At 40.6% G+C, this 20,457-nt stretch overlaps 1 protein-coding gene and 1 long non-coding RNA gene across 22 annotated transcripts in view; one reads left to right on the top strand and one right to left on the bottom strand.

Annotated features, from left to right (window-relative positions):
* The window catches only part of LOC118379433 (ankyrin-2-like), a 60,508-nt gene that overhangs the window by 30,538 nt on the left and 9,513 nt on the right, over nt 1–20,457 (bottom strand). The gene's annotated exons all lie outside the window — the stretch shown is intronic.
* Nucleotides 869–18,678, top strand: LOC127927815 (uncharacterized). Of its 21 annotated transcripts, none has more exons than XR_008129170.1 (6): nt 869–1,468; nt 6,390–7,253; nt 8,934–9,324; nt 11,030–11,098; nt 12,812–12,910; nt 16,523–16,711. It is a non-coding gene; the product is annotated as an uncharacterized LOC127927815 (long non-coding RNA). The 21 variants fall into 21 exon arrangements; XR_008129171.1 differs by having other exon boundaries at nt 11,030–11,149; nt 12,863–12,910; XR_008129178.1 differs by lacking the exons at nt 11,030–11,098; nt 12,812–12,910; nt 16,523–16,711 and adding exons at nt 12,575–12,778; nt 18,100–18,678 and having other exon boundaries at nt 8,934–9,156.

Here is a 20,457-nt window from a genome sequence, read left to right as displayed (position 1 = left end):
GTCAAATGTATGGGCCATTAGAGTGGAGGGAACTGCCTTATAAACCAGTCTATATTCTAGAGATGATGTATTTCCTTCAGAGAATTCATAAACAGGCTGAGATTCAGAATCCTCCATTTCTGTAGATGGGCTTGTTTCTGCAGCATCTAACTCATCTAGTGACGTCATGGGTTCTGCAGAGGACGGCCGTAACTCTGAAAGCCAGTACTGAACGAAAGAACGAGCGTACTCATCTTCAGGTGGTAGAGGACTGGTTTTAGTGAGCGTCTCATCTACATGTTCATATTCACCTTCTGATATAAATGATTCAGGTGAATCTGCTCTGTCTTCAGCAAACGATTCATCAAGACAGAACTCAGGGAATTCAATATCTGAAGCTACTGATTCTGGTGATGAACATCTACTTCCAGTGAAAGACAAATAACAATCGTAACATTGAGGCATGAAGTGAGGAACTGGAGAGTCAGGAGAGAGAGGTAAGTACTCATCAAATGATGCAACCGACTCTGGAGAGGATGGTCTAGACTCCGAAAACAAGAGCTCAAGGAAGGAATGCCCATCTTCTGAAGCTACTGATTCTGGTGATGAACATCTACTTCCAGTGAAAGACAAATAACTATCGCAACATTGAGGCATGAAGTGAGGAACTGGAGAGTCAGGAGAGAGAGGTAAGTACTCATCAAATGATGCAACAGACTCTGGAGAGGATGATCTAGACTCCGTAAACAAGAGCTCAAGGAAGGTAAGGTCCCCTTCTGAAGTTATTGATTCTGGTGAGAGTGGTCGATACTCAGATAGGCTACTTTGATCTGTCACTGTAAATGCACTATCTGAAGGGGAATCTGGTCTGTTCAAACCACGATATTCAAGGTCTGAAGTTACAGACAAAGGTGATGTAGACCGACACACATTGTACAACAAGTAATAATCACAATGTCCAGGTCTGAATTGTGAACCACTTTCTGACAAGACTGACTCAGCAGATAAAGGTTTGACTTCAGATTTATCTTGGTGTTTCAAATTGTCTTCGTCTACCTCATCAAGAGAATTAGCTGGCTCCTGCTTAACTGGCGTCATTACAGTGACTGGTAATAACGACAAACATTTCTCATCACTCAAGTCAAGCTGTATAAATGCTGTTTTAGCTGCAACTGGTAATGTGGTTTTAGCCTCAACACAGACTTCTGTTGCCATCGTTGTGGTAGATAATAGGCCTGTTTTGGTTTCTCTGTGCTCAGCTTCAGAGTGGACTAAGGCAGGTGAGATGAATTTGTTGATATATGTTTCAGAGTGAATAGAGTGAGGGAGAGAATCAGAAACTGGGGAAGCTGATTCATGCAAAACTTGAACAAGTTCTCCTTCCAATTGATCCTGAAACTCACTGTCTGAATATATCGATTCAGGAGAATCTGCTCTGTCCTCAACAATCAATTCCTCAAGGCTAAATCCAGATAATTCAATGTCTGAGGTGACTGATTGTGGTGACGAAGATCTATCTTCTGTGAGTAGCAAATAATAATCACAACAATGTGATCTGAAATCAGGAATAGGAGAGTCAGGAGAGAGAGGCCTGTACTCATTTAACGATGTTATAGATTCAGGTGAAGATGGTCTAGACTCTGCAAACAAGAGCTCAAGGAAGGTATAACCATCTTCTGAAGTTACTGATTCTGGAGACAGGGGTCTGAATTCTATCAAACCTCCTTCAGATGCTTCTATGAATTCACTCTCTGGCACAAAAGATTCTGGAGAATATGGTCTCACTTCATTGAAAAAATCCTCAAGATAGAAGCCAGATCCTTCAATGTCTGAAGTTACTGAAATAGGTGACGAAGATCTGCTAAAGAATGAAGACACTGATGACTCAATGATTGAGGGACTAAATTGTGGGATTGGGGAATCAGGAGATAGAGCTCGATATTCGTAATTTGAAGTGATAGAATCAGGTGAAGATGGTCTAGACTCAGAACCAAGAGCTCAAGGAAGGCTCTTCTGAAGTTATTCTGTCACTGTAAATGCACTATCTGAAGGGGAATCTGGTCTGTTCAAACCACGATATTCAAGGTCTGAAGTTACAGACAAAGGTGATGTAGACCGGCACACATTGTACAACAAGTAATAATCACAATGTCCAGGTCTGAATTGTGTTTTAGGTGAGTCAGGAGAAAGAGGTCGATGATCTTCAAATGGTGTTACAGATTCAGGTATCGGAGAAATACTCCCATTGTACAACAAGTAATAATCACAATGTCCAGGTCTGAATTGTGAACCACTTTCTGACAAGACTGACTCCGGAGATAAAGGTTTGACTTCAGATTTATCTTGGTGTTTCAAATTGTCTTCATCTACCTCATCAAGAGAATTAGCTGGCTCTTGCTTTATTGGCATCATTACTGCAGCTGGTAACAACGACAAACATTTCTCATCACTCAAGTCAAGCTGTATAAATGCTGTTTTAGCCGCAACTGGTAACGTGGTTTTAGCCTCAACAGAGTCTTGTGTTGCCATTGTTGTGGTAGATAACATGTCTGTTTTGGTATATCTGTGCTCAGATTCAAACTGGACTAAGGCAGGTGAGATGAATTTCTTGATATATGTTTCAGATTGAATAGAGTGAGGGAGAGAATCAGGAACTGGAGAAGCTGATTCATGCAAGACTGGAACAAGTTCTGCTTCCAATTGATACAGAAATTCACTGTCTGAATATATCGATTCAGGAGAATCTGCTCTGTCCTCAGCAATCAATTCCTCAAGGCTAAATCCAGAGAATTCAATGTCTGATGTGACTGATTGTGGTGACAAAGATCTATCTTCTGTGAAAAGCAAATAATAATCACAACAATGTGATCTGAAATCAGGAATAGGAGAGTCTGGAGAGAGAGACCTGTACTCATATAACGACGTTATAGATTCAGGTGAAGATGGTCTAGACTCTGCAAACAAGAACTCAAGGAAGGTATAACCATCTTCTGAAGTTACTGATTCTGGTGACAGGGGTCTGAATTTGATGAAACCTCCTTCAGCTGCTTCTACAAATTCATTCTCTGACACAAAAGATTCTGGAGAATATGGCCTCTCTTCATTGAAAGATTCCCCAAAATAGAAGCCAGATCCTTCAATGTCTGAAGTTACTGAAATGGGCGACGAAGATCTGCTAAACAATGACACTGACGACTCAATTATTGTGGGTCTAAATTGTGGGATTGGGGAATCAGGAGATAGAGCTCGATATTCGTAATTTGAAGTGATAGAATCAGGTGAAGATGGTCTAGACTCAGCAACCAAGAGCTCAAGGAAGGTATAATCACCTTCTGAAGTTACTGATTCTGGTGACCAGGGTCTGAGTTTCATTAGACCTCTTTCAACTGACTCAACAAATTCACTCTCTGATATAAATGATTCAGGTGAATCTGCTCTGTCTTCAGCAAACAGTTCCTCAAGACAGAACTCAGAGAATTCAATATCTGAAGCTACTGATTCTGGTGATGAACATCTACTTCCAGTGAAAGACAAATAACAATCGCAACATTGAGGCATGAAGTGAGGAACTGGAGAGTCAGGAGAGAGGGGCCTGTACTCATCAAATGATGCAACAGACTCTGGAGAGGATGGTCTAGACTCTGTAAACAAGAGCTCAAGGAAGGTAAAGTCCCCTTCTGAAGTTATTGATTCAGGTGAGAGTGGTCGATACTCAGATAGTCTACTTTGATCTGTCACTGTAAATTCACTATCTGAAGGGAAATCTGGTCTGTACAAACCACAATATTCAAGGTCTGAAGTTACAGACAAAGGTGATGTAGACCGACACACATCGTACAACAAATAATAATCACAATGTCCAGGTCTGAATTGTGTATTAGGTGAGTCAGGAGAAAGAGGTCGATGATCTTCAAATGTTGTTACAGATTCAGGTATCGGAGAAATACTCCCATCGTACAACAAGTAATAATCACAATGTCCAGGTCTGAATTGTGAACCACTTTCTGAAAAGACTGACTGAGGAAGTAAAGTATTGACTTCAGATTTATCTTGGTGTTTCAAATTGTCTTCGTCTACCTCATCAAGAGAATTAGCTGGCTCCTGCTTAACTGGCGTCATTACAGTGACTGGTAATAACGACAAACATTTCTCATCACTCAAGTCAAGCTGTATAAATGCTGTTTTAGCTGCAACTGGTAATGTGGTTTTAGCCTGAACACAGACTTCTGTTGCCATTGTTGTGGTAGATAATAGGCCTGTTTTGGTTTCTCTGTGCTCAGCTTCAGAGTGGACTAAGGCAGGTGAGATGAATTTGTTGATATATGTTTCAGATTGAATAGAGTGAGGGAGAGAATCAGAAACTGGAGAAGCTGATTCATGCAAGACTGGACCAAGTTCTGCTTCCAATTGATACAGAAATTCAGTATCTGAATATATCGATTCAGGAGAATCTGCTCTGTCCTCAACAATCAATTCCTCAAGGCTAAATCCAGATAATTCAATGTCTGAGGTGACTGATTGTGGTGAGGAAGATCTGCTAAACAATGACACTGACGACTCAATTATTGTGGGTCTAAATTGTGGGATTGGGGAATCAGGAGGTAGAGCTCGATATTCGTCATTTGAAGTGATAGAATCAGGTGAAGATGGTCTAGACTCTGCAACCAAGAGTTCAAGGAAGGTATAACCATCTTCTTCTGAAGTTACTGATTCTGGTGACAGGGGTCTGAATTTGATGAAACCTCCTTCAGCTGCTTCCAAGAATTCATTCTCTGACACAAAAGATTCTGGAGAATATGGCCTCTCTTCATTGAAAAATTCCTCAAGATAGAAGCCAGATCCTTCAATGTCTGAAGTTACTGAAATAGGTGACGAAGATCTGCTAAAGAATGAAGACACTGATGACTCAATGATTGTGGGTCTAAATTGTGGGATTGGGGAATCAGGAGATAGAGCTCGATATTCGTAATTTGAAGTGATAGAATCAGGTGAAGATGGTCTAGACTCAGCAACCAAGAGCTCAAGGAAGGTATAATCACCTTCTGAAGTTACTGATTCTGGTGACCAGGGTCTGAGTTTCATTAGACCTCTTTCAACTGACTCAACAAATTCACTCTCTGATAGAAATGATTCAGGTGAATCTGCTCTTTCTTCAGCAAACAGTTCCTCAAGACAGAACTCAGAGAATTCAATATCTGAAGCTACTGATTCTGGTGATGAACATCTACTTCCAGTGAAAGACAAATAACAATCGCAACATTGAGGCATGAAGTGAGGAACTGGAGAGTCAGGAGACAGGGGCCTGTACTCATCAAATGATGCAACAGACTCTGGAGAGGATGGTCTAGACTCCGAAAACAAGAGCTCAAGGAAGGAATGCCCATCTTCTGAAGTTACTGATTCTGGTGATGAACATCTACTTCCAGTGAAAGACAAATAACAATCGCAACATTGAGGCATGAAGTGAGGAACTGGAGAGTCAGGAGAGAGGAGCCTGTATTCATCAAATGATGCAACAGACTCTGGAGAGGATGGTCTAGACTCGGAAAACAAGAGCTCAAGGAAGGTAAGGTCCCCATCTGAAGTTGTTGATTCTGGTGAGAGTGGTCGATACTCAGATAAGCTACTTTGATCTGTCACTGTAAATTCACTATCTGAAGGGAAATCTGGTCTGTACAAACCACGATATTCAAGGTCTGAAGGTACAGACAAAGGTGATGTAGACTGACACACATCGTACAACAAGTAATAATCACAATGTCCAGGTCTGAATTGTGAATTAGGTGAGTCAGGAGAAAGAGGTCGATGATCTTCAAATGTTGTTACAGATTCAGGTATCAGAGAAATACTTCCATTGTACAACAAGTAATAATCACAATTTCTAGGTCTGAATTGTGAACCACTTTCTGAAAAGACTGATGCAGGAAGTAAAGTATTGACTTCAGATGTATCTGGGTTTTCAAATTGTCGTCATCTACTTTATCAAGAGAATTAGCTGGTTCCTGCTTAACTGGCATCATTACAGTGACTGGTAATAACGACAAACATTTCTCATCACTCAAGTCAAGCTGTATAAATGCTGTTTTAGCTGCAACTGGTAACGTGGTTTTAGCCTCAACAGAGTCTTCTTTGCCATTGTTGTGGTAGATAACATGTCTGTTTTGGTGTCTCTGTGCTCAGATTCAGACTGGACTAAGGCAGGTGAGATTAATTTGTTGATATATGTTTCATATTGAATAGAGTGAGGGAGAGAATCAGAAACTAGAGAAGCTGATTCATGCAAAACTTGAACAAGTTCTGCTTCCAATTGATCCTGAAACTCACTGTCTGAATATATTGATTCTGGAGAATCTGCTCTGTCGTCAACAATCAATTCCTCAAGGCTAAATCCAGATAATTCAATGTCTGAGGTGACTGATTGTGGTGACGAAGATCTATCTTCTGTGAATAGCAAATAATAATCACAACAATGTGATCTGAAATCAGGAATAGGAGAGTCAGGAGAGAGAGGCCTGTACTCATTTAACGACGTTATAGATTCAGGTGAAGATGGTCTAGACTCTGCAAACAAGAGCTCAAGGAAGGTATAACCATCTTCTGAAGTTACTGATTCTGGAGACAGGGGTCTGAATTTTATCATACCTCCTTCAGCTGCTTCTACAAATTCATTCTCTGACACAAAAGATTCTGGAGAATATGGTCTCTCTTCATTGAAAAATTCCTCAAGATAGAAGCCAGATCCTTCAATGTCTGAAGTTACTGAAATAGGTGACGAAGATCTGCTAAAGAATGAAGACACTGATGACTCAATGATTGTGGGTCTAAATTGTGGGATTGGGGAATCAGGAGATAGAGCTCGATATTCATCATTTGAAGCGATAGAATCAGGTGAAGATGGTCTAGACTCAGCAACCAAGAGCTCAAGGAAGGTATAATCACCTTCTGAAGTTACTGAATCTGGTGACCAGGGTCTGAGTTTCATTAGACCTCTTTCAACTGACTCAACAAATTCACTCTCTGATATAAATGATTCAGGTGAATCTGCTCTGTCTTCAGCAAACAGTTCCTCAAGACAGAACTCAGAGAATTCAATATCTGAAGCTACTGATTCTGGTGATGAACATCTACTTCCAGTGAAAGACAAATAACAATCGCAACATTGAGGCATGAAGTGAGGAACTGGAGAGTCAGGAGAGAGGGGCCTGTACTCATCAAATGATGCAACAGACTCTGGAGAGGATGATCTAGACTCGGAAAACAAGAGCTCAAGGAAGGTAAAGTCCCCTTCTGAAGTTATTGATTCTGGTGAGAGTGGTCTATACTCAGATAGTCTACTTTGATCTGTCACTGTAAATTCACTATCTGAAGGGGAATCTGGTCTGTTCAAACCACGATATTCAAGATCTGAAGTTACAGACAAAGGTGATGTAGACCGACACACATTGTACAACACATAATAATCACAATGTCCAGGTCTGAATTGTGTATTAGGTGAGTCAGGAGAAAGAGGTCGATGATCTTCAAATGTTGTTACAGATTCAGGTATGAAATACTGTTGTAACCACAATTTCTGGTCTGAATTGAACCACTTTCTGAAAAGACTGACGCAGGAGGTAAAGTATTGACTTCAGATGTATCTTGGTGTTTCAAATTGTCGTCATCTACTTTATTAAGAGAATTAGCTGGTTCCTGCTTAACTGGCATCATTACAGTGACTGGTAACAACGACAAACATTTCTCATCACTTAAGTCAAGCTGTATAAATGCTGTTTTAGCTGCAACTGGTAACGCGGTTTTAGCCTCAACAGAGTCTTCTGTTGCCATTGTTGTGGTAGATAATAGGCCTGTTTTGGTTTCTCTGTGCTCAGCTTCAGAGTGGACTAAGGCAGGTGAGATGAATTTGTTGATATATGTTTCAGATTGAATAGAGTGAGGGAGAGAATCAGAAACTGGAGAAGCTGATTCATGCAAGACTGGACCAAGTTCTGCTTCCAATTGATACAGAAATTCAGTATCTGAATATATCGATTCAGGAGAATCTGCTCTGTCCTCAGCAATCAATTCCTCAAGACTAAATCCAGAGAATTCAATGTCTGAGGTGACTGATTGTGGTGACGAAGATCTATCTTCTGCTCAATGAATAATCACAACAATGTGATCTAAATCAGGAATTGGAGAATCAGGAGAGAGAGCTCGATATTCATTTAACGAGTTATAGAATCAGGTGAAGATGGTCTAGACTCAGCAAACAAGAGCTCAAGGAAGGTATAATCATCTTCTGAAGTTACTGATTCTGGAACAGGGTCTGAGTTTGATGAAACCTCCTTCATCTGCTTCTACAAATTCATTCTCTGACACAAAAGATTCTGGAGAATATGGTCTCTCTTCATTGAAATAATTCCTCAAGATAGAAGCCAGATCCTTCAATGTCTGAAGTTACTGAAATAGGTGACGAAGATCTGCTAAAGAATGAAGACACTGACGACTCAATTATTGTGGGTCTAAATTGTGGGATTGGGGAATCAGGAGGTAGAGCTCGATATTCGTCATTTGAAGTGATAGAATCAGGTGAAGATGGTCTAGACTCAGCAACCAAGAGCTCAAGGAAGGTATAATCACCTTCTGAAGTTACTGATTCTGGTGACCAGGGTCTGAGTTTCATTAGACCTCTTTCAACTGACTCAACAAATTCACTCTCTGATATAAATGATTCAGGTGAATCTGCTCTTTCTTCAGCAAACAGTTCCTCAAGACAGAACTCAGAGAATTCAATATCTGAAGCTACTGATTCTGGTGATGAACATCTACTTCCAGTGAAAGACAAATAACAATCGCAACATTGAGGCATGAAGTGAGGAACTGGAGAGTCAGGAGACAGGGGCCTGTACTCATCAAATGATGCAACAGACTCTGGAGAGGATGGTCTAGACTCCGAAAACAAGAGCTCAAGGAAGGAATGCCCATCTTCTGAAGTTACTGATTCTGGTGATGAACATCTACTTCCAGTGAAAGACAAATAACAATCGCAACATTGAGGCATGAAGTGAGGAACTGGAGAGTCAGGAGACAGGAGCCTGTACTCATCAAATGATGCAACAGACTCTGGAGAGGATGGTCTAGACTCTGTAAACAAGAGCTCAAGGAAGGTAAAGTCCCCTTCTGAAGTTATTGATTCAGGTGAGAGTGGTCGATACTCAGATAGGCTACTTTGATCTGTCACTGTAAATTCACTATCTGAAGGGAAATCTGGTCTGTACAAACCACGATATTCAAGGTCTGAAGTTACAGACAAAGGTGATGTAGACCTACACACATCGTACAACAAATAATAATCACAATGTCCAGGTCTGAATTTGAATTAGGTGAGTCAGGAGAAAGAGGTTGATGATCTTCAAATGTTGTTACAGATTCAGGTATCGGAGAAATACTCCCATTGTACAACAAGTAATAATCACAATTTCTAGGTCTGAATTGTGAACCACTTTCTGAAAAGACTGACTGCAGGAGATAAAGTTTGACTTCAGATGTATCTTGGTGTTTCAAATTGTCGTCATCTACTTTATCAAGAGAATTAGCTGGTTCCTGCTTAACTGGCATCATTACAGTGACTGGTAACAATGACAAACATTTCTCATCACTCAAGTCAAGCTGTATAAATGCTGTTTTAGCTGCCACTGGTAACGTGGTTTTAGCCTCAACAGAGTCTTTTGTTGCCATTGTTGTGGTAGATAACATGTCTGTTGTGGTGTCTCTGTGCACATATTCAGACTGGACTAATGCAGTTGAGATGAATTTGTTAACAGATGTTTCAGACTGAATAGAGTGAGTGAGAGAATCAGAAACTGGATAATCTGATTCATGCAAAACTGTAACAAGTTCTGCTTCCAATTCATCCTGAAACTCACTGTCTGAATATATTGATTCAGGAGATTCTGCTCTGTCCTCAGCAATCAATTCCTCAAGGCTAAATCCAGAGAATTCAATGTCTGAGGTGACTGATTGTGGTGACGGCGATCTATCTTCTGTGAATAGCAAATAATAATCACAACAATGTGATCTGAAATCAGGAATAGGAGAGTCTGGAGAGAGAGGCCTGTACTCATTTAACGATGTTATAGATTCAGGTGAAGATGGTCTAGACTCTGCAAACAAGAGCTCAAGGAAGGTATAACCATCTTCTGAAGTTACTGATTCTGGAGACAGGGGTCTGAATTCTATCAAACCTCCTTCAGATGCTTCTAAGAATTCACTCTCTGGCACAAAAGATTCTGGAGAATATGGTCTCACTTCATTGAAAAAATCCTCAAGATAGAAGCCAGATCCTTCAATGTCTGAAGTTACTGAAATAGGTGAGAAGATCTGCTAAAGAATGAAGACACTGATGACTCAATGATTGAGGGTCTAAATTGTGGGATTGGGGAATCAGGAGATAGAGCTCGATATTCAATTTGAAGTGATAGAATCAGGTGAAGATGGTCTAGACTCAGCAACCAAGAGCTCAAGGAAGGTATAATCACCTTCTGAAGTTACTGATCTGGTGACCAGGGTCTGAGTTTCATTAGACCTCTTTCAACTGACTCAACAAATTCACTCTCTGATATAAATGATTCAGGTGAATCTGCTCTTTCTTCAGCAAACAGTTCCTCAAGACAGAACTCAGAGAATTCAATATCTGAAGCTACTGATTCTGGTGATGAACATCTACTTCCAGTGAAAGACAAATAACAATCGCAACATTGAGGCATGAAGTGAGGAACTGGAGAGTCAGGAGACAGGGGCCTGTACTCATCAAATGATGCAACAGACTCTGGAGAGGATGACCTAGACTCTGAACACAAGAGCTCAAGGAAGGTAAGGTCCCCTTCTGAAGTTATTGATTCTGGTGAGAGTGGTCTATACTGAGATAGGCTACTTCGATCTGTCACTGTAAATTCACTATCTGAAGGGGAATCTGGTCTGTACAAACCACGATATTCAAGATCTGAAGTTACAGACAAAGGTGATGTAGACCGACACACATTGTACAACACATAATAATCACAATGTCCAGGTCTGAATTGTGTATTAGGTGAGTCAGGAGAAAGAGGTTGATGATCTTCAAATGTTGTTACAGATTCAGGTATCGGAGAAATACTCCCATTGTACAACAAGTAATAATCACAATGTCCAGGTCTGAATTGTGAACCACTTTCTGACAAGACTGACTCAGGAGATAAAGGTTTGACTTCAGATTTATCTTGGTGTTTCAAATTGTCTTGCTCTACCTCATCAAGAGAATTAGCTGGCTCCTGCTTAACTGGCATCATTACAGTGACTGGTAATAACGACAAACATTTCTCATCACACAAGTCAAGCTGTATAAATGCTGTTTTAGCTGCAACTGGTAACGCGGTTTTAGCCTCAACAGAGTCTTCTGTTGAAATTGTTGTGGTAGATAATAGGCCTGTTTTGGTTTCTCTGTGCTCAGCTTCAGAGTGGACTAAGGCAGGTGAGATGAATTTGTTGATATATGTTTCAGATTGAATAGAGTGAGGGAGAGAATCAGAAACTGGAGAAGCTGATTCATGCAAGACTGGAGGAACAAGTTCTGCTTCCAATTGATCCTGAAACTCACTGTCTGAATATATCGATTCAGGAGAATCTGCTCTGTCCTCAGCAATCAATTCCTCAAGGCTAAATCCAGAGAATTCAATGTCTGAGGTGACTGATTGTGGTGACGGCGATCTATCTTCTGTGAATAGCAAATAATAATCACAACAATGTGATCTGAAATCAGGAATAGGAGAGTCTGGAGAGAGAGGCCTGTACTCATTTAACGACGTTATAGATTCAGGTGAAGATGGTCTAGACTCTGTAAACAAGAGCTCAAGGAAGGTATAACCATCTTCTGAAGTTACTGAATCTGGTGACCAGGGTCTGAATTTTATCAAACCTCCTTCAGCTGCTTCTACAAAATTCATTCTCTGACACAAAAGATTCTGGAGAATATGGTCTCACTTCATTGAAAAAATCCTCAAGATAGAAGCCAGATCCTTCAATGTCTGAAGTTACTGAAATAGGTGACGAAGATCTGCTAAAGAATGAAGACACTGATGACTCAATGATTGAGGGACTAAATTGTGGGATTGGGGAATCAGGAGATAGAGCTCGATATTCGTCATTTGAAGTGATAGAATCAGGTGAAGATGGTCTAGACTCAGCAACCAAGAGCTCAAGGAAGGAATGCCCATCTTCTGAAGTTACTGATTCTGGTGACAGGGTCTGAGTTTCATTAGACCTCTTTCAACTGACTCAACAAATTCACTCTCTGATATAAATGATTCAGGTGAATCTGGTCTGTCTTCAGCAAACAGTTCCTCAAGACAGAACTCAGAGAATTCAATATCTGAAGCTACTGATTCTGGTGATGAACATCTACTTCCAGTGAAAGACAAATAACAATCGCAACATTGAGGCATGAAGTGAGGAACTGGAGAGTCAGGAGAGAGGGGCCTGTACTCATCAAATGATGCAACAGACTCTGGAGAGGATGGTCTAGACTCCGAAAACAAGAGCTCAAGGAAGGTAAAGTCCCCATCTAAAGTCATTGATTCAGGTGAGAGTGGTCTATACTCAGATAGGCTACTTTGATCTGTCACTGTAAATGCACTATCTGAAGGGGAATCTGGTCTGTTCAAACCACGATATTCAAGGTCTGAAGGTACAGACAAAGGTGATGTAGACCGACACACATCGTACAACAAATAATAATCACAATGTCCAGGTCTGAATTGTGTATTAGGTGAGTCAGGAGAAAGAGGTCGATGATCTTGAAATGTTGTTACAGATTCAGGTATCGGAGAAATACTCCCATTGTACAACAAGTAATAATCACAATTTATAGGTCTGAATTGTGAACCACTTTCTGAAAAGACTGACTGAGGAGATATAGGTTTGACTTCAGATTTATCTTGGTGTTTCATGCTGTTTTCATCTCCCTCATCAAGAGAATTAGCTGGCTCTTGCTTTACTGGCATCATTACAGTGACTGGTAACAACGACAAACATTTCTCATCACTCAAGTCAAGCTGTATAAATGCTGTTTTAGCTGCCACTGGTAACGTGGTTTTAGCCTCAACAAAGTCTTCTGTTGCCATCGTTGTGGTAGATAATAGGTCTGTTTTGGTTTCTCTGTGCTCAGCTTCAGAGTGGACTAAGGCAGGTGAGATGAATTTGTTGATATATGTTTCAGAGTGAATAGAGTGAGGGAGAGAATCAGAAACTGGGGAAGCTGATTCATGCAAAACTTGAACAAGTTCTCCTTCCAATTGATCCTGAAACTCACTGTCTGAATATATTGATTCAGGAGAATCTGCTCTGTCCTCAGCAATCAATTCCTCAAGGCTAAATCCAGAGAATTCAATGTCTGAGGTGACTGATTGTGGTGAGGAAGATCTATCTTCTGTGAATAGCAAATAATAATCACAACAATGTGATCTGAAATCAGGAATAGGAGAGTCTGGAGAGAGAGGCCTGTACTCATTTAACGACGTTATAGATTCAGGTGAAGATGGTCTAGACTCTGCAAACAAGAGTTCAAGGAAGGTATAACCATCTTCTGAAGTTACTGATTCTGGAGACAGGGGTCTGAATTTTATCAAACCTCCTTCAGCTGCTTCCAAGAATTCACTCTCTGACACAAAAGATTCTGGAGAATATGGTCTCACTTCATTGAAAAAATCCTCAATATAGAAGCCAGATCCTTCAATGTCTGAAGTTACTGAAATAGGTGACGAAGATCGGCTAAAGAATGAAGACACTGATGACTCAATGATTGAGGGACTAAATTGTGGGATTGGGGAATCAGGAGATAGAGCTCGATATTCATCATTTGAAGTGATAGAATCAGGTGAAGATGGTCTAGACTCAGCAACCAAGAGCTCAAGGAAGGTATAATCACCTTCTGAAGTTACTGATTCTGGTGACCAGGGTCTGAGTTTCATTAGACCTCTTTCAACTGACTCAACAAATTCACTCTCTGATATAAATGATTCAGGTGAATCTGCTCTGTCTTCAGCAAACAGTTCCTCAAGACAGAACTCAGAGAATTCAATATCTGAAGCTACTGATTCTGGTGATGAACATCTACTTCCAGTGAAAGACAAATAACAATCGCAACATTGAGGCATGAAGTGAGGAACTGGAGAGTCAGGAGACAGGGGCCTGTATTCATCAAATGATGCAACAGACTCTGGAGAGGATGACCTAGACTCGGAAAACAAGAGCTCAAGGAAGGTAAAGTCCCCTTCTGAAGTCATTGATTCTGGTGAGAGTGGTCGATACTCAGATAGTCTACTTTGATCTGTCACTGTAAATTCACTATCTGAAGGGGAATCTGGTCTGTACAAACCACGATATTCAAGATCTGAAGTTACAGACAAAGGTGATGTAGACCGACACACATCGTACAACAAATAATAATCACAATGTCCAGGTCTGAATTGTGTATTAGGTGAGTGAGGAGAAAGAGGTCGATGATATTCAAATGTTGTTACAGATTCAGGTATCGGAGAAATACTCCCATTGTACAACAAGTAAAAATCACAATTTCTAGGTCTGAATTGTGAACCACTTTCTGAAAAGACTGATGCAGGAGGTAAAGTATTGACTTCAGATGTATCTGGGTGTTTCAAATTGGAGTCATCTACTTTATTAAGAGAATTAGCTGGCTCCTGCTTAACTGGCGTCATTACAGTGACTGGTAATAACGACAAACATTTCTCATCACTCAAGTCAAGCTGTATAAATGCTGTTTTAGCTGCAACTGGTAACGTGGTTTTAGCCTCAACAAAGTCTTCTGTTGCCATCGTTGTGGTAGATAATAGGCCTGTTTTGGTTTCTCTGTGCTCAGCTTCAGAGTGGACTAAGGCAGGTGAGATGAATTTGTTGATATATGTTTCAGAGTGAATAGAGTGAGGGAGAGAATCAGAAACTGGAGAAGCTGATTCATGCAAAACTTGAACAAGTTCTTCTTCCAATTGATCCTGAAATTCACTGTCTGAATATATTGATTCAGGAGAATCTGCTCTGTCCTCAGCAATCAATTCCTCAACGCTAAATCCAGAGAATTCAATGTCTGATGTGACTGATTGTGGTGAGGAAGATCTTCTGTGAAACAATGACACTGATCACTCAATGATTGTGATCTAAATTGTGGGATTGGAGAATCAGGAGATAGAGCTCTGTATTCTCATTTAACAGTGATAGAATCAGGTGAAGATGGTCTAGACTCAGCAACCAAGAGCTCTAGGAAGGTATAATCATCTTCTGAAGTTACTGATTCTGGTGACCAGGGGTCTGAGTTTGATCAAACCTCCTTCATCTGCTTCTACAAATTCATTCTCTGACACAAAAGATTCTGGAGAATATGGTCTCTCTTCATTGAAAGATTCCTCAAGATAGAAGCCAGATCCTTCAATGTCTGAAGTTACTGAAATAGGTGACGAAGATCTGCTAAAGAATGAAGACACTGATGACTCAATGATTGTGGGTCTAAATTGTGGGATTGGGGAATCAGGAGATAGAGCTCGATATTCGTAATTTGAAGTGATAGAATCAGGTGAAGATGGTCTAGACTCAGCAACCAAGAGCTCAAGGAAGGTATAATCACCTTCTGAAGTTACTGATTCTGGAGACCAGGGTCTGAGTTTCATTAGACCTCTTTCAACTGACTCAACAAATTCACTCTCTGATAGAAATGATTCAGGTGAATCTGCTCTTTCTTCAGCAAACAGTTCCTCAAGACAGAACTCAGAGAATTCAATATCTGAAGCTACTGATTCTGGTGATGAACATCTACTTCCAGTGAAAGACAAATAACAATCGCAACATTGAGGCATGAAGTGAGGAACTGGAGAGTCAGGAGAGAGGGGCCTGTACTCATCAAATGATGCAACAGACTCTGGAGAGGATGGTCTAGACTCCGAAAACAAGAGCTCAAGGAAGGAATGCCCATCTTCTGAAGTTACTGATTCTGGTGATGAATATCTACTTCCAGTGAAAGACAAATAACAATCGCAACATTGAGGCATGAAGTGAGGAACTGGCGAGTCAGGAGACAGGGGCCTGTACTCATCAAATGATGCAACAGACTCTGGAGAGGATGATCTAGACTCTGTAAACAAGAGCTCAAGGAAGGTAAAGTCCCCTTCTGAAGTTATTGATTCTGGTGAGAGTGGTCGATACTCAGATAGTCTACTTTGATCTGTCACTGTAAATTCACTATCTGAAGGGAAATCTGGTCTGTACAAACCACGATATTCAAGATCTGAAGTTACAGACAAAGGTGATGTAGACCGACACACATCGTACAACAAATAATAATCACAATGTCCAGGTCTGAATTGTGTATTAGGTGAGTCAGGAGAAAGAGGTTGATGATCTTCAAATGTTGTTACAGATTCAGGTATCGGAGAAATACTTCCATTATACAACAAGTAATAATCACAATGTCCAGGTCTGAATTGTGAACCACTTTCTGAAAAGACTGACTGAGGAGATAAAGGTTTGACTTCAGATTTATCTTGGTGTTTCATGCTGTTTTCATCTCCCTCATCAAGATAATTAGCTGGCTCTTGCTTTACTGGCATCATTACAGTGACTGGTAACAATGACAAACATTTCTCATCACTCAAGTCAAGCTGTATAAATGCTGTTTTAGCTGCCACTGGTAACGTGGTTTTAGCCTCAACAGAGTCTTTTGTTGCCATTGTTGTGGTAGATAACATGTCTGTTGTGGTGTCTCTGTGCACATATTCAGACTGGACTAATGCAGTTGAGATGAATTTGTTGATATATGTTTCAGAGTGAATAGAGTGAGGGAGAGAATCAGAAACTGGGGAAGCTGATTCATGCAAACTTGAACAAGTTCTCCTTCCAATTGATCCTGAAACTCACTGTCTGAATATATCGATTCAGGAGAATCTGCTCTGTCCTCAACAATCAATTCCTCAAGGCTAAATCCAGATAATTCAATGTCTGAGGTGACTGATTGTGGTGACGGCGATCTATCTTCTGTGAATAGCAAATAATAATCACAACAATGTGATCTGAAATCAGGAATAGGAGAGTCTGGAGAGAGAGGCCTGTACTCATTTAACGACGTTATAGATTCAGGTGAAGATGGTCTAGACTCTGTAAACAAGAACTCAAGGAAGGTATAACCATCTTCTGATGTTATTGATTCTGGAGACAGGGGTCTGAATTTTATCAAACCTCCTTCAGCTGCTTCCAAGAATTCACTCTCTGACACAAAAGATTCTGGACAATATGGTCTCTCTTCATTGAAGAAATCCTCAAGATAGAAGCCAGATCCTTCAATGTCTGAAGTTACTGAAATAGGTGACGAAGATCTGCTGAAGAATGAAGACACTGATGACTCAATGATTGAGGGACTAAATTGTGGGATTGGGGAATCAGGAGATAGAGCTCGATATTCATCATTTGAAGTGATAGAATCAGGTGAAGATGGTCTAGACTCAGCAACCAAGAGCTCAAGGAAGGTATAATCACCTTCTGAAGTTACTGATTCTGGTGACCAGGGTCTGAGTTTCATTAGACCTCTTTCAACTGACTCAACAAATTCACTCTCTGATATAAATGATTCAGGTGAATCTGCTCTGTCTTCAGCAAACAGTTCCTCAAGACAGAACTCAGAGAATTCATTATCTGAAGTTACTGATTCTGTTGATGAACATCTACTTCCAGTGAAAGACAAATAACAATCGCAACATTGAGGCATGAAGTGAGGAACTGGCGAGTCAGGAGAGAGGGGCCTGTACTCATCAAATGATGCAACAGACTCTGGAGAGGATGGTCTAGACTCTGTAAACAAGAGCTCAAGGAAGGTAAAGTCCCCTTCTGAAGTTATTGATTCAGGTGAGAGTGGTCGATACTCAGATAGTCTACTTTGATCTGTCACTGTAAATTCACTATCTGAAGGGGAATCTGGTCTGTACAAACCACGATATTCAAGATCTGAAGGTACAGACAAAGGTGATGTAGACTGACACACATCGTACAACAAGTAATAATCACAATGTCCAGGTCTGAATTGTGAATTAGGTGAGTCAGGAGAAAGAGGTCGATGATCTTCAAATGTTGTTACAGATTCAGGTATCAGAGAAATACTTCCATTGTACAACAAGTAATAATCACAATTTCTAGGTCTGAATTGTGAACCACTTTCTGAAAAGACTGATGCAGGAAGTAAAGTATTGACTTCAGATGTATCTGGGTGTTTCAAATTGTCGTCATCTACTTTATCAAGAGAATTAGCTGGTTCCTGCTTAACTGGCATCATTACAGTGACTGGTAATAACGACAAACATTTCTCATCACTCAAGTCAAGCTGTATAAATGCTGTTTTAGCTGCAACTGGTAACGTGGTTTTAGCCTCAACAGAGTCTTCTTTTGCAATTGTTGTGGTAGATAACATGTCTGTTTTGGTGTCTCTGTGCACAGATTCAGACTGGACTAAGGCAGGTGAGATTAATTTGTTGATATATGTTTCATATTGAATAGAGTGAGGGAGAGAATCAGAAACTAGAGAAGCTGATTCATGCAAAACTTGAACAAGTTCTGCTTCCAATTGATCCTGAAACTCACTGTCTGAATATATTGATTCTGGAGAATCTGCTCTGTCGTCAACAATCAATTCCTCAAGGCTAAATCCAGATAATTCAATGTCTGAGGTGACTGATTGTGGTGACGAAGATCTATCTTCTGTGAATAGCAAGTAATAATCACAACAATGTGATCTGAAATCAGGAATAGGAGAGTCTGGAGAGAGAGGCCTGTACTCATTTAACGACGTTATAGATTCAGGTGAAGATGGTCTAGACTCTGCAAACAAGAACTCAAGGAAGGTATAACCATCTTCTGATGTTATTGATTCTGGAGACAGGGGTCTGAATTTTATCAATCCTCCTTCAGCTGCTTCCAAGAATTCACTCTCTGACACAAAAGATTCTGGAGAATATGGTCTCTCTTCATTGACAAAATCCTCAAGATAGAAGCCAGATCCTTCAATGTCTGAAGTTACTGAAATAGGTGACGAAGATCTGCTAAAGAATGAAGACACCGACGACTCAATTATTGTGGGTCTAAATTGTGGGATTGGAGAATCAGGAGATAGAGCTCGATATTTGTAATTTGAAGTGATAGAATCAGGTGAAGATGGTCTAGACTCAGCAACCAAGAGCTCAAGGAAGGTATAACCATCTTCTGAAGTTACTGAATCTGGTGACCAGGGTCTGAGTTTCATTAGACCTCTTTCAACTGACTCAACAAATTCACTCTCTGATATAAATGATTCAGGTGAATCTGCTCTGTCTTCAGCAAACAGTTCCTCAAGACAGAACTCAGAGAATTCAATATCTGAAGCTACTGATTCTGGTGATGAACATCTACTTCCAGTGAAAGACAAATAACAATCGCAACATTGAGGCATGAAGTGAGGAACTGGAGAGTCAGGAGAGAGGGGCCTGTACTCATCAAATGATGCAACAGACTCTGGAGAGGATGATCTAGACTCGGAAAACAAGAGCTCAAGGAAGGTAAAGTCCCCCTCTGAAGTCATTGATTCTGGTGACAGGGGTCTGAATTTCAATTCACCAATTTCTATCGCCGATGAGTATTTTTTCACAGGAACTACATAATCCAGGAAGTTAGCTCTATACTGTGGAATTTGTAACATCTCCGGATCTGGTGATTCCGATCGGTTTTCAGTTACTGATTCTCCATGACTTAAACTAGAGTACTCAAATTCTGATGTTACTGAGGATGGCGAGGAGGGTCTACTTCTAGACGGATACGTTTTATATTCAGCTAACGGCAAACTAAACTCAGGAAGTGGAGAGTCGGGAGAGAAGGGCCTACAATCATCCAACAACGTATCAGATTTAGGTGAAGGTGGCCTCGTGTCAGTTAATAAGAAATGGTCTAGATATATAAGGACTCCATCACTGTCTGAACCAAATGACTCAGGAGATCTGAGAGCTGTACAGATCTGGGATCTGTGCTCAGGAAGGGACGACAATTGGATGAACTCCCATTCCATTTCTGTTTCAGATCCTGGATCAGATCCCGGTGATTGTGGTCTATGTTTTGCCATGTCTCTTTCAGCTACTGTATCTACTTCTGACAATATTGAATTAGGAGAATCGGGTCTTTCCACGGCATGCAATTCCTCAAGACAGAGCTCAGAATAGTCTAGGTCTGAAGTAAAAGATTCAGGTGAAACGGATCTATCTATTGAATCACACAGTGAACTTTCCTCACGCACTGAGGGTGTGCGTTGAGGAGCCGGCGAGTTAGGTGAAAGCTGCCTATACTCATCCAGTGAAGTAACAGACTCTGGAGAGGATGCTCTGCACTCAGTGAAAAACAGATCTGCATAGCCCGTCTCTGATGTCACAGCTGACCACGACAGGTGACCAG

This window comes from Oncorhynchus keta, unplaced genomic scaffold (assembly GCF_023373465.1).
Source record: "Oncorhynchus keta strain PuntledgeMale-10-30-2019 unplaced genomic scaffold, Oket_V2 Un_scaffold_17821_pilon_pilon, whole genome shotgun sequence".
Taxonomy (NCBI): Eukaryota; Metazoa; Chordata; class Actinopteri; order Salmoniformes; family Salmonidae; genus Oncorhynchus; species Oncorhynchus keta.
Note: the sequence above shows the minus strand (reverse complement) of the source record. Positions and strands in the feature narration are given on the sequence as shown.